This window comes from Tenrec ecaudatus, chromosome 17, assembly GCF_050624435.1.
Source record: "Tenrec ecaudatus isolate mTenEca1 chromosome 17, mTenEca1.hap1, whole genome shotgun sequence".
In the NCBI taxonomy this organism is placed as follows: domain Eukaryota; kingdom Metazoa; phylum Chordata; class Mammalia; order Afrosoricida; family Tenrecidae; genus Tenrec; species Tenrec ecaudatus.
In genome coordinates this window covers 71,039,007-71,053,854 of record NC_134546.1, presented here as the reverse complement: position 1 = coordinate 71,053,854, position 14,848 = coordinate 71,039,007, and the positions used below count along the sequence as shown (strand labels likewise).

At 40.6% G+C, this 14,848-nt stretch overlaps 1 pseudogene; it reads right to left on the bottom strand.

The window, feature by feature from the left end:
* LOC142430489 (DET1- and DDB1-associated protein 1-like) overlaps positions 1-14,488 on the bottom strand; it is a 47,563-nt pseudogene extending 33,075 nt beyond the window's left edge.
* Between the last annotated feature and the right edge of the window lie 360 nt (positions 14,489-14,848).

The window sequence follows — 14,848 nt, the reverse complement described above, 5'->3', positions numbered from 1 at the left end:
TCCAGTGGCCTACAAAAGGACTTTGGGTCTCCACTCTGCATTGCCCCCCCACTTCATTCACTACAGTGTTGTATTGCCTGAGAATTGAAAGGGTAGCAGTGAATTTGAGTTTTCTTGAACACCAAAGGGACACTTCTGCTATTTTCTATAAAACTGTGCTGACTATCAATAAACACAATGCCAGTGAATTTGTGCTAAGGGCAGAGGCCAGATAGATAAATATTCAAAATGTCAAAACCATATGACATATGTGAGATTCAGTTTGATAAAGCTATTTCTGGAAGGGTATTGCTCACACCTCCTTCCCTTTCACATTTTTCTGCTATTGAAACCACTTGGGTTGGTAATATGTAATGCCTGAGGCTGGGTGTCAACTTCTCTAGGCCAGGATTCTCAGAGAGTTAGCAGTTATGATAATGGCAGCCCGGGTGACAATGTCTGGTATAATGCCATCACTTCCATGAAGAGATTTGCTGTCAGCAGCCAAGAACTAAGAGGCGTTATCTTGGTGGGTGTGGTTTCCCCCAGTAGATATGTAAGTGAATTCTCACTGTTAGCTGTGTAGATTTTGGCCATGCCCAGGACCTCACCAGATGGATGGATCTCCAGACTTGAGACAGCATCTTGCCATATTTCCTATTTAGCTTGAATTCATCCATATGCACAGCATGTAAGGAAGCAGCCTAGCACCTGATCTAACATCTTGGCTTCATGAGGTACTGGACTTACTAGAATCAAGAGAAGGGTCCAGACTGATATCTGAGCCTCTCCTGCCTCTACAACTGTGAATTGAAATAGTGAGTACTGTGAGTAGAATTTTTCCTATTTCTGAGACTGTGTAAGGGTGGCAGGACAGGAGAAAACTGGGCTTTGTTTTGGGGTAGAGGCTTGGAAACTCACATGGGGCCATTTACCTTTTCTTATAGGGTTTTTATGAGTCAGCATGGGCTCAATAGAGTGAAAAAGGATGCTGAGGGCAAGATTATGGAGGGCTGTGGTAACCAGCTTGGCTCTCTCTGAGGTCTCAGAAGACACAACTTACCATTCACAGGTCAGGATTCCTTTTGGAGCAGATTCATCAGAATGAGTTCAGGGACCCAGTATTTTGAAATTTGCCATCCTGAGTTTGTTGCAAAATGAGGCTTCACCCATGGCCTCTCTGGAAACCATAGAACTTTCCCACCCTTGTTCATGGCAGCTGTTGCCCAGAGATATAGGGAGACAGTGAAAGTCATGGTGAAGGCCTGGTCCTTCATCTCGCTGCCCCTGGTTGTTCTAGTGACATTCTCACAGGCTATCTTTTGCTTTTGAGAAATTGTTGTTTTCATATTCTAAATTTCAAGAATGTTCAGATAACATTTCATGTTTGGTTGCTTTTAATTTATGTTTGTCAGAGAAGAACCATGCCTCATAGTGTTTTCAAAGGTTGGTTTTCAGAAATAACTCGGTACCAGACCTGTCTCTTAAAGTGTCTTTGAGGAGAAACCCACCAACTTCTCAGTTAGGTGTTAAATATTGTAACTATTTGCATCATTAGAGGCTCCAAGTTTAAAGAAGTTATGAATTTCATATTTATTCAAGAAAGAAAATGGCACATTGTGATGTTTTAATTTGAAAGGGGGTGGTTAAAGAATTTTTTCTAACTCAGTTGTTCCATTCAAGATTTTTGTATTTGCAGTTATATTTGTTTAATTTTCTGTTAAATTTCTCAAAGGTTTTAGGAAAATGTTATTGCATTTAGTTTGCTTTTACTAATGTTTCTGAGATGATTGCTAGGTGTGGCATAAGAGTGGATCAATTAGAAGGTGCGTGGAGATAACATAGGCTTAAAGAAGAGACTGTGATATAATTTTCACATTGGAATCTGGGTAGGTGTAACCCAATAAGAATTGTGTTAGGAAATTTGAATTAATGTGGTGGGAATATTTCATTTAGAAACATAATTCATACATTGAATTCTATTTATGGATCCTAAAATGCCTATCTCTGACACAGTGCTTTATGCATTTCTTGTTAAGAGCTATGGAATCTGTTCTGACTCATCCTTGTCGTCAGTTCTGACTTATAGTCAATCTGTGTTCAAGTGGAGAAGATACTGTCCAATCCATTGTCACTCATAGTATCCTGAAGGATAAAGGATAGTATGTTATGGCTTGCAAAACTCTCTTTCTGTAAACAAACAGCCTCATCTCCCTTCATCATAGTGGTTGATGTGTTTAGCCCACTCATTTGGCTGTGTTTGACTTAACACAACCCACTATGACAGCACATCTCCTTTCATTCGTGATTAGAGATATATAAATCAAAATCAGGGATTAGATATCATATTATACCAACTCAAATGATAATCATTTTTTTAAAGTGACTAGAAGTGTTGAAAAGGATAACTTAATAGAAGGACACTTATCCATTACTGGTGAATTTATCATCGGTAAAAGCGTGATATGGATGAGTAGAAGCTGTGGTGTTAAGAGCAAATGAGCAGTCCTGTGAGATGCAACTAGTGGTAATTGGTCATTTGGAGCAAATGAGAAAGGAGCAAATGAAAGTCTCAGAAAATAAACGAATTGATAGGGACAATAGTCAATAAAAACAATAGTCTCATCTACTTAGAGATGAGAAACTCTACATGCTGAAAATCACTACCAAACATCCTGATATCGTGCATCAGTATGGGAGAGAAAAATGTACAGTAGAAATAAACTTTTTACCACTTTCAGAATTATTTCACCTGTCTTTAAGGTTGGAGTACACTGATATGGTTTTCCTCAAATTCTCTTTCAAACTTCAACAGAAATTGTCCCTGGGATCAACTTTTGTCCAAAAACAAACAAATAAAGATGGTACAAAAATAAAGAATATTATTTTTTAGTAAAGGACTCTATTTAAAATCTAAAACGATATGTACATACATAAGTACAGAAAGCAACTGATTATTATAAAGAAAAGATGAAAAGAGAAAGTGGATATTAGCAAGAAACAATAACATGGTAAAAATATATATAATTAGTGTCCCTGAAATATGTGTGATAAAAATGTCAAATGGGAATCTAATATCTACTTATGTTACCAGAAAAATATGAACATGTTTTCATCTAAAAAAATATAGCAGCATATTCAAATTTGAGAATATAATCCCATTTCAACCACAATGAGCATAATGAGCCACCAAAGAAACATTGCTTCTGAATTCCACTACCTAGTTTGTGCAGAAGACTGGAGTTCTGAGGGCTAGCACAAGCCCAGTCCAAGAGCATATACTGTAAACGAAGCATAGACATGCTTATGAGAAATGAGGCAGTTCTCTAATAGGTGATTTTGTATTCAGGTAACCTGGTAAATTTCCTGGCCATTTGGTGGGTTCCACTGATATATAAGAAAGTTTCAACTCACTCACTCACTCACTCTCACTCACTCTCTCACTCACTCTCACTCACTCACTAACTCTCTCACTCTCTCTTACTCACTCACTAACTCCCTCACTCATCCTCTCACTCTCTCACTCATTCTCTCACTCTCACTCCCTCACTCTCTCACTCACTCTCACTCACAAAAATAAATAAATAATGTATGAGCCCCTAATAAAATGTTTAAAACTAACTAACTAACTAAATAAATAAATAAGGAAGTTCCTCCTACCTCTCTATTTTTGTTACTTTACTCAGGGTAAGAAGACTTGCATCTTAACTGAGTGATTCCAGTTTCTATGGTCTTCTCTGCACTTTCTCTCATAAACATTTCCCCAATTAAGTGGTTGCCCTTCAAGCTTGCTGAGGCCTAGCATGCATATATACACATAAAATTTTCATAAAGCTATTTCAAACCTTTATTCTTTCATTAATTGTAGAATCAGTTTGCCAAGTTATAAATATATATGCTGGGCTCTTGACTGTATGTGAATTGAACTTTTAGATGGTTTGATAACAAATGACATTTTAAAAATGCACTTTATTGGAGATTCTTACACTAATAACAATCCATACATCCGTTTTGTTAAGCACATTTGTATATATGTTGCCATCATCATTCCTCCCTCAGGAACTCTTGATAATTTACAAAAGTACTATTTTTTCATATCTTATGCTGACCTCTGTCTCCCTTCACCCACGTTTCTATTGTTCATCCCCCCTAAGAGGGGGTTGTATATCAATTATTGTGACCAGTTTCCCCTCCATGCCCCCCCACCTTCCTCCTACCTCCATAGCATAGCTACTCCCATTTTTGTTCCTGAGAGAATTATCTGTCCTGGATTCCCTGTGTCAAGAGCTTTTATCTGGACGAGAGTATACATACTCTGGTCTAGCTGGATTTGTAAGGTAGAATTGGAGTCATGATAGTTGGGGGAAGGAAACATTAAAGAACTAGAGGCATGTTGTATGTTATTGGTGCTATATTGCACCCTGGCTGGCTCTCCCTTGTACATCCTTGTTACAAGTTATTGAGCATATGAACACACTTAGTAATGTCAACTGAAAAAAGATCATGGATTAGGTGAATTTACTGAGTTAGGGGTAAAGAAGAAATAAACTAAATAAAATAGTCCCCAGATGAGTAGTGAGTAGTGTGTACACATCACTCCTGTTTCTTGTTACTGTTGTTCATCCAGTTTCCCCCTAGTGCAAGTCATGTGAGAGGAGGAATTGAGGTTTAGGGTGAGGAATGATGAGCGCATAGGCAGATAGAATGGTGATATTTTGCTGCCATATAACAGAGATCAGGTACAGTATCAAGTGTCAACAAAAATTTAATCAACGTATGCAAATGTGTTTTCCTAGATATGACATTCCATAGGATTCACAAACTTGAAAATGTATCATTGCTAGAATCAGAGTCTTAAGATAAGAATCTAGGTTCTGGGATTAATCAATGTTCCCAGTTGAATAAAAATAATCAAGGGATAGAATTAGGAGTTAAGTGTCATGAATTAAGAGTCAGGTGTGAGCGGCCAGATTAAAGGGTTTTATCATTAGGAAATGTACTACGTAAAAGATCATGTTTTGAGTTGATTAGGAGCATATGTGTTAAATTATAATGATGTAGAGTTATGACTTTAAGACTCAAATTTTGAGGGTTTTGTTCCTGAATTTCAGATTTAGGGTTAAAAAGTTAGAATTAAGATTCTAGAATATAGGCAGAGGTTGTACACTGGTGCATATGGGGGCTGGAGGCACAGGGAATCCAGGGTGGATGATACCTTCAGGACCAAGGGTGTGAGGGGCGATGCTGGGAGAGTGGAGGGTGAGTGGGTTGGAAATGGGGAACTGATTACAAGGATCCACATGTGACCTCTTCCCTGGGAGAGGGACAGCAGAGAAGGGGGGAAGGGAGACTCCGGATAGGGCAAGATATGACAAAATAACGATGTACAAATTACCAAGGGCACATGAGGGAGGGGGGAGAGGGGAGGGAGGGGGAAAAAAAGAGGACCTGATGCAAAGGGCTTAAGTGGAGAGCAAATGCTTTGAGAATGATTGGGGCAGGGAATGTATGGATGTGCTTTATACAATTGATGTATGTATATGTATGGATTGTGATAAGAGTTGTATGAGCCCCTAATAAAATGTTTAAAAAAAGATTATAGAATATATTCAAGGTTGTGATCCAAATGTAAAGATTTGGGTTAAATGCTTTAGACTAGATTTAGAGTATATGGTCATAGGATTTGTTAAGCATGTTAAATTTGTTGTGGGTTTTGGGGAATGCTGAGGGTGTTCGTAGAAGTTCTGTATGCTAAGGGTCTTTTCAGGTAGTTAGGGGTGTAAGTGTTTTAGGACATATCGGTGAGTTGTAAAGATGCTCACCTTGTTAATGTGCAAGTGTTAATAGTTTGGAAGTTGGTGATTAGCAATTAAGGGATTTACGTACCAAAAGTCATTTTTGTGTGTTCAAATGTAGTCTACAACTGTTTTGTTTTTTTAACATTTATTAAGTATAGTAGTATTTATGGCCTATTTGGGACCTTTTATGTATGTAATCACTAATTTAGGATGAGCAAAGAATTTTTATTTTGGGGAAATAGTTTTCCTTCCTTTTTATAAAATTCTTTTTCTGATTTGTCACCTAGCACATACAGTCCAATTTTTTAATGTGAGTTGGAAAATGAACATGTATGTTTGTCCTGTTTCTGAGGTGGGGTGATGCTTTTGTCTCTTTCTACTAAGCCTGACCTTTGCAATGTTTGTTGTTGTTCTCATGAATATATATTAATATATTGGGTTAGACCGGTTCCATGTGAGATTTGTAGTTTTTTTTAAACATGAAAGTCTTTGACTTTGTTTAGTATATATTGTGTCTATTTAGATAATTGATTCTCTTTTTTTCCCCATCAACAGGTGTATTTGAGTGTTTATTTTCTTGTGTTAAATCAATTCTGGGATGAATTACAATTAATCATGATGTATACTTACTTAAATATGTTGTCTGACTCAGTTTTCTGTTTTTTAAATAACTCATTCATGCAGACCCATTATCAATATTGGTCTACAGTTTTCTTAAAGTATCCTTTTCTGACATGGGTATCAGCTTTATTTCTGTTCTCATAGAAAGTGTTATTTTTCAAAATTATTGTTATGTTTGAACCCAATAACTTGAACTTAAACAACAAAACAGCCAAAAAGTGTTTATTCATCCTATGTAAATACTCTGGTCTCTAGCTGCCCGAATCTTCCATTTTCATCTATCTTACAGTTAGGCTGGAAACTTCTCATGAAATTTTATTGATTCAACTGATTATGAACTGCCCAAGCAGGCTGAAACCCACTCAAGTATCATCAATCCCTTGCTCTAATCTTCCAGCTGACCCCTCAGTGTAGAGGCCAATATGATTCATGCTTCCCTTGAAAGATAAATAGCTGCTCACGACTCAGTGCTGCCCTTACACTAGAGTCCATGTTCATAAAAATACTGTGCCATATGGCATCCTGTATGAACTTTAGAGAATTTTCTTCAGTTCACCTCCAAAACAATAGTTTAATGAGGAGTAGGAATTCCTCGGTGACTTTGTTGTCACCTTTTTTGTTCTAATTAAAAAAAAAGTAACCGCTTCCCTTTTTAAATAAGAGAAATAATAACTTTTGTAAGCATAACTAACACACTAGCATGTTTTTTGTGTGTGCCTTGGGCGCTTATTATTGGTTTCTGAGGCTGTTGTTATGTTAACTGTCATTAAGTTAATTCCATCTCACAGGGACAGAGTGCACAACCGAACAAAACACTGCACTCTCCTGTGCCATCCTCATGATTTAGGATGAACCCATTGGGGCAGTGACTTTGTTAATCCATTTAGTAGAGAAATTCCTATTTTTCACTGCCCCTCCTTGTTACCAAACATAATGTCCTACCCCCGGGACTGTTCTCTTTGATACATGTCTAAAGTACATAATTTGAACACTCACCATCCTTAACTCTAAGTAGCAGTCTGACATTACTTCTGCCAAGACAGGCTTGTTTTACTTTGAATGCCCATGGTACCTGGGATATTCTTGGCCAGCACTACGATTCAAACACAGTGATTCTTGTTCAACATTCCTTATTCAGTGTCCATCTTTCAAATGCATATGAAGCCATAGACAATAGCATGTTTGGGTCAGGTGAACCCAGGCTTCAAAATAATATCTTTGCTTTTCATCACTCTAAAGAGGCATTCTCCAGCAGATTTATCCAATGCAATATATCTATTGATCTCTTGAGGTTACTTTGACCATTCGGGGTTTTTTGTTTTCTTGGTTTTTTTTGCCCATAAGTTAACCATTTTTCTGGAAGGAGTTAAATTTTACTCAAGCTTAGATTAAGAACTTTGATCAAGGAGGGGCTTGGTATCCAACCTTGTTCTTCAACCCGCCTGTCTCAGAGCTCTGTGAGTGAAACCTGGACTTAAGACCTAGGGGAATGGTGAGGCTTACATTTCAGATATTCATGATGACTGGCAGGAGACAGTCAAAAATAAAGTGTGTATTTTTCTAGTAGCCTGATTTGCAGATTAGTTTTATAGGGGCACTAATCTACACCCCTGTCAAATAACGGCCACTTTATAACACCTTGCCTTAGAAACTCTCTGGGGCTTGCAAGAGGGCAATGCCAATGATATCCAAGTAGCCACTCAGGCTAATGCTGCCTACTTTATCACAGCATAGCCTCTTTCCTCCGCACTGATTTTGTCATCCTACCCCTCCAGTCTTCCACACTAGCTTTCTCCCCCCTCCCTAGAAGTCCAAGACTATGGATGGGACATCCTAACCCAAATTGATAAGCCCTCTCCCACAGCTTGTGTTATTTATCATCGGTCAGCATTACTTGGAGAGATTGAAACCCATGCTCTAGGCCGAGATGACATAATGACTAAGTCATATCTTTCCTTGATCCATCTCATGTACTTTTTAGCTTCTGCCCTCAACCTGGGTCTTGGCATCACCTATCTACCTACCCCTAGCCATTCCTTGAGTGTAAGTTATAGTCTTTTACAAAGGCTTTAGCATTGGGTATCCTTAAACACAAGAGCTTCAGAGAAGAGAAAATAAACATCCCTTGGGCTTGATACCTAGTTAAGGCTCTCAGTGCATTGACAAAGTCACTTCTAGGATTTGCTGCTCATGTCCCTCTGTCCCTTGTTGTCCACTTCTAAAGAAGTTTCTCTGGCTACCACACTCTGCTGTGCATATTACTATGGGCCTTTAATGGATTCCCACAACCATAATCATTTCTTTTTTTTCCTCTTTCAGCTTTTTTGGTTTTGTTTATTTCTTTAAAAATTAAAAAAACATAAACCATTTCATTGGGAACTCTTACAGTGCTCATAACAATCCATACATCAATTGTATCAAGAACATATGTTGCCATCATCATTTCCAAAACACTTTCTTTATACATGGGACCTTGGAAACAGCAGTCATTTCTTAACACACAATAGCTATTTTATCCAAGGGGATGGGAGGTGATAAAGTTTTATGAAGAGCTCAGCATGGGTTTGAGCGGCATGGATGAGCATGATTCAGTTGGAGTACTTTCGCCAACCATGCCAAGAGTTACGGACAGTGGTGGAGTGCGGTCTGGTAAATAACTTCCTTTATAACATATAACTTCCTTAAATTAAATGTCTTGTGAAAAAAGATATTTATCTTTAATGTGGCTTGAGGTTATTTATATCTTAAAAATATCCGATTTACTCTAATATTAAATATTATATGTAAAGACTATGTATTAAATGTTGTGTTAGACAGGGTTCTCTAGAGAGACAAAACCAGTTTGCTAGTAATTTTCTATATATATTTATAAAGATAGATATATAACACAAGAAATGAACTGCTAAATTATAAAGCAGTACAAATGACTCAGTGCAACTCACTTCCCTGAGAGAGTTGGGAGACACTAGCCGTCCTTTAAGTCTTGAGGGCCGCCAGTTCCACCTCTGTAGAGAGAGCTGGGCTGTATATGCCCAGGCATCAAACAGCATGTCAAGTCACTAACTGTCACCAACTTTCAGTCCCCAGCTCTAGAGATGTACATTCCAATCGTGTGGGCTTAAAGGGACCTCAACTTACAGTGACACAGTCCACTGGCTGTGCGTCCCACAGGTAGTGTAGCCTCTAAATTGAGGCACAGAACAAGCAAGGCAGCTGCACACTGGTCCGATGATCAAAGAGGAAGAGACAAGATAGGCGAGGCTCACTGAGTCACTTATCTCTCAGGCCTTCAATTAATCCCACTTGTGTTTATCAGCCAGGCTGGCACAATAAACTATCGCAATCCACCCCTTGCCAACCTTTCCAGACATCGATGAAATCACACTTACACTTATCATCAATCATCTATCATGCATATAAATAAAAACACACTGAGTCCAATTGTATCTGATTTATCATACCTGAACTAAGGAAAGATATGCAATAAGCACATAAAAAGAGAATACATTGACAATTACAAACCTTGCTTTTGCAATTGATCACGTGGTCATAATTGATATATAGAATGACCTTCTACTACTACCAATTCTGTGTTACCTTTGCCCTCAGCAAGCACCTCAGCTGGCTGTGGTTTTTTTGCCTGGTAGAGTGACCCAGGTCTTCATTCCTGAGGGGTCTGGGTCATTATAAGTCCTGTCAGGATTTGGTTGCTGTAATTTACAATTTACTTTAATCACAGGGCATGGTAGCACTAAGAGTCGGCCTATGGGATCTCCTGGATTCCAGACATATTCTTCTTTACCTCCATTATGTAGTACCAGTCCAATTTCTCCTTGGTAATCAGGATCAATCACACCACTTAGTACAGTGACAGCCTTCCTGACCTGTTGATTCAAAGGACTGAGAATCCCAAAGTGGGTAGGGGACATTATCAGCTGTCAGTTCAGTGAAATCCATGCTGTGTTTCCAGGTGGGAGAGTTCCTTCCCTCGGGACCAGGACCTCCAGGCCTGAGGAACACAGGGTTGCTGGGACAGGAAGCAAAAATGCTGCAAGTGGATCACTAGGAGTAATAGTGAGTGGTACCATTCCAGCTTCCACCCTTTGGTTCTTGGACCCATGAATTCTGGCTATTGGAGACACAGCACCATATATTGACCGCTGGTGTAGAGCATGTACTAAGATTGACTTAGTACATTAATATCTTACTTGATCTATTAAGATATATATCATTCTGGCAGACCTGTGATTTACATGGTCAGTGAACATTATTATAAATTTTGCCTGCTGACCAACCCCATTGTTTGTGTAAATAGCTTCCAGTCATGTAAGGATTAATTCTGTACAGGTGAATAACTCAGCTATTGTAATGTGCAGTTAGGCTACACTGGTCCAATACCCATCCCTCAAGAATGTCTTAAAAATTGGTGTTAGGCTCTAATCAATGACACTTATTAACGGAAGAGTCTTATGCTCCAAGGTGATGATCAATAAGATTCTCCACCATTAATTCACAAAGATGTCTCTAAGGGGAACCAAAGGCAGATTAAAAAAAACAATGTCATTCCTCTTCAATTCTTACTTCCTAGCATAGTAAACCATATGACTGCATGATTCAAAATGGCCCGTGCAAATCCATTTTTAATGACTTCAAATTTTCCAAGACTCATATTTTGTACATGCCACATCATGATTAATGGATGTTTCAATGGTTTCTTCTCAGTTTGAGTTATGCCATATTACCCAAGGAAGGTCACGAAAAGACTTGCTTCATCTCAATCAGTGGTTCTCAACCTTTCTAATGTCGTGACCCTTAACACAGTCCCTGATGTTGTGCTGAATCCCCCAACCATAAAATGAATTTCATTGCTACTTCATAACTGTAATTTTGCTAGTTATGAATTGGGCAACCCTTGTAAAAGGGTTACTTAAACCCCGTGAAAGGGTCATTTGACCCCCCCCCAAAGGGGTCACGACCCACAGGTTGAAAACTGCTGACTAGATCATTAAGGTCAACTCTACTTAGAATATTGGAAGTGACCTGTAAGAAGAATAAACCATAGCCATCTTGGAGGAAGAACAGCCAGAATACTCCTAAGACATGAGGATGATAAGCCTTAGTCTCACGTATTTAGACATGTCATCAGGAAAGACCAGTTACTGGAAAAGGTTATCACACTAGGTAAAATGGAGGATCATTGAAAAGAGGAAGATCCTGCATAACAGTGGCTGTCATGTGGGCTCAAACACAAGTGTAGGGATGGCCCAGAAATGACCAGTGTTTTGTACACAAAGTGACTATGAGTTGGCGCCAACTTGAGGAGCTCTGAGGACCTATTTTTTTGAGGTGGCAACTCTTCCCTAATCCTAGTTTGAGTGTCGTCCTACCTGAGGGATCATCTTCTGGCACTGCATCCGATGATGATCTGCTGCTATTCATACTGTTTTCAGTAGCTAATGTTTCAGAGGTGGTCTGCCTCTCAACCTTAGTCTGTGTGAGTCTGAAAACTCTGAATCCTGACTACCATGGGTGGTATTTGAAAAAGCAGCTGGCATAGCTTCCAGCATGACACAAGCCATCACAATCTGACTAACTGACAGATGAACAGAGACATCCACTCTGATTGTGTATAGACCCAAAAGACTTGAAAGCAGATCCTCAAAGAGGGATGGGCATACCATTGTTCATGGCAGGAATGTCAGCAATAACCAGATAGCTCCAATAAGATAAATGTTCATCCACAGATGAACATGCAAATAAAATGTAAATACAAGTACTGCTGTGCCAGTAGAAGAAATGAAATCTGGATACAGTAAGGGCAGAGCTTGAAGACATGCTGAATGAAACAAGCCAATCACAAAAGGACACATATTGTATGACTTCACATATATAAAAAGACAAGGAAAGGCAAATGTTTAGATATCAAAGTTTATTAATAGTTACTAGGATCAGGCTAGAGAAAGTGGGGGGTGGAGGGAAGGGGTGATGGAAAAACTACATGGATCATGGAATGTTAGCTTGCAAGCAGATTCTTGTAATTGCTGTCAATAAGGCTAAAACATGGAAATAATAAACAGGCAAAAGTTGTGTGATGGATATACAAGGGGGCTTCAAGAAGTTTGTGGGAAACTTCCATTATTTTCAATTTTATTTGCAGTCATCGCTGGGGCTATTTTTTGCTGCTGATTTGTTTGCTGGCCTGCTCTTGCACCTGCCTGACCAGGACCAGTACCTTGCTGAAAGCTGGAATAACATGGTCCTCTGGGGTGACCAGTGTTCCCCAGACCCCATGCTCACTCAAAGCAGAGCTACCAACACCTGTAGTTGTCCAGGAGCCAGCAAAGGCCCCGCACACTCCCTACCCCCGAAACTCCACACCCTCTTGCAGCCAGCCCCACCTTGCAGGAATGAGAGGTAATTGGGAAGCATGGCTACGGTAGGGTCTTCTTTGTTCTCAATTTTCTCCAGGTCGCAGTCCAGCTGCTTCATCATTTGGGAGAGCTTGGTGCAACATGGAGGGAAAAGACCCAGCCAGTCAACTTAGCAAGTTATTCCTGGGGCCCTTCCTCAGGTAAGCAATGCAAATGCCTGCATAAGATGCCCACATCCTGCCTCCTGATCCACAGCCTGGTCTCCAAGCTTGACTCCATCATCTTCCCCTCCTAAAACTGTCCCCTCGGTCCCATCTGTTCTGATGCCCACATCACAAAGTTGAATGTCAGCTGCATTCTTTCACCCTATATGCTACCAAATCTTGCCAGCACTTCCCACCATCTGCCCCCAACCCAAAATGGCCCCAATATCTCCCATCAGCCCCCACTCCTTTCCCTTGGCCATGGCCACACCACATTCTTGAACTATCCCAACAACCTCTTACCTGCTCTGGCTGCATCCACACCTGCACCCTTTCTCCAAGTCCCTATACCAGGCTCCACACTGAAGCCCCAGTGACATACCTATTATTGTCCTGACCATGTCACTGCTCTGCTAAACTCCTTCCAAAGGTTCTCTTCCCTCATCAGGAAGCCTGATATGAGTTCTTGGAACAGGGAAAGTGGGACCAGACTTCAACCCAGTGTCGCAAGGAGTTCTTGGAGCCCGGTTAGCACCAGGACCTGGCTGGCCTGTGTCCAGCTCCTTCTTCTTGTCCTTTCAAATGGCTGTGTCCCTGAGGCATTTGAAAGGGAGGACAGGCCCCAGCAACGTTCCTGCACCTTCACCCTCAGCTGTAAGTGCCCCATGACCTTCATTTCCACCCAGCCCAGCATCATTAGGATGTGTGTTCACACCTCTCGGTCCCCGGCGGCACAGATCACAGCAGCAGCCACAGACTGCACGCCAGACCTGCACTGAGTCACTTAACCCTCAATGCAAACATCAGGCTCACGTTAAAGACCAACCACTAGAGGCCCAAGGAGGCTCAAAGACTTTCCCAAGGAAATCAGCTAGAGAATAGAAGGCTAGAATTTGATCTGTATCTGTAGAATTCTCACTGTAGGGACCTATCAGCCTACACAGACATGTTGGAGGGCTTTGGTCTCTACATAGGAGCTGGCATCTTGAAAGTACAGTGTGAACCTTCACGGAATGAACAAGAGCAGGTCTCTGCACATGAATCACCCTCCAAATTCATGCAGGGACTGGAGCAGAACTTCCCCCTGGCCAGGGGGCTGTAGGAAGTCCCATGTGGCGTGGGGATGAGCTTTCCTAGAACCGCTAGATCGGGAGGTGGAGAATTAAGACCACAGTAGAGAGCAGGTGTCCTGGTGTCTGGTGGGTTGCATGCTGGGCTTCTATCCATAAAGCCATCAGCTGGAAACTACTGGCTGGAAAAAGATGAGGTTTTCTATGCCTGTGATGAGTTACAGTCTGGGAAACCCAGAGAGGCAGCTCTACCCTGTCCACAAGATCACTGGGTCAGAATCTCTGGCAGTGAATTTGGAGGGGAGTGCTGCCTCTTGTCATGTGAGCATGTATTCAGGGAGTGGTATGGGGCACCAGGGCCAGCCCCTCAGTCTCTCACTGGCAGAGCCACGCTGCACCTGGATGATTTCCTTGAGCAACTCTATGGCCTCCTGGATCTGGGTCATGGCTTTGTTAAAGCTGGAACTTTTTCTAAAACCGCTTATTCAAAAACCAAACCCAAAAGAAGCCCCCAAACCAAGCAACACACTCAGAGAATTTTCATTAAAATAGAGATAAAATGACTCCAGGTGGGAATACACTGTTAAAATGGAGTCGGCATAAGTCTAAACATAGGACAAGCTACTAGAAACTTTTCCAGAGGAAACAGAAACAGAAATTTCCCTTTGGGCAACAAGCAGGAGCAGCTGCCACAGTCCCCCACACTAACAGATTTGCAGAAATGTGGATCCAGTTCAACTGCCTGGCTGTCTTTTACTGGCTACCTTCTCTGCATGAAAAGCAATTCATTATTGATGGCAATTTTC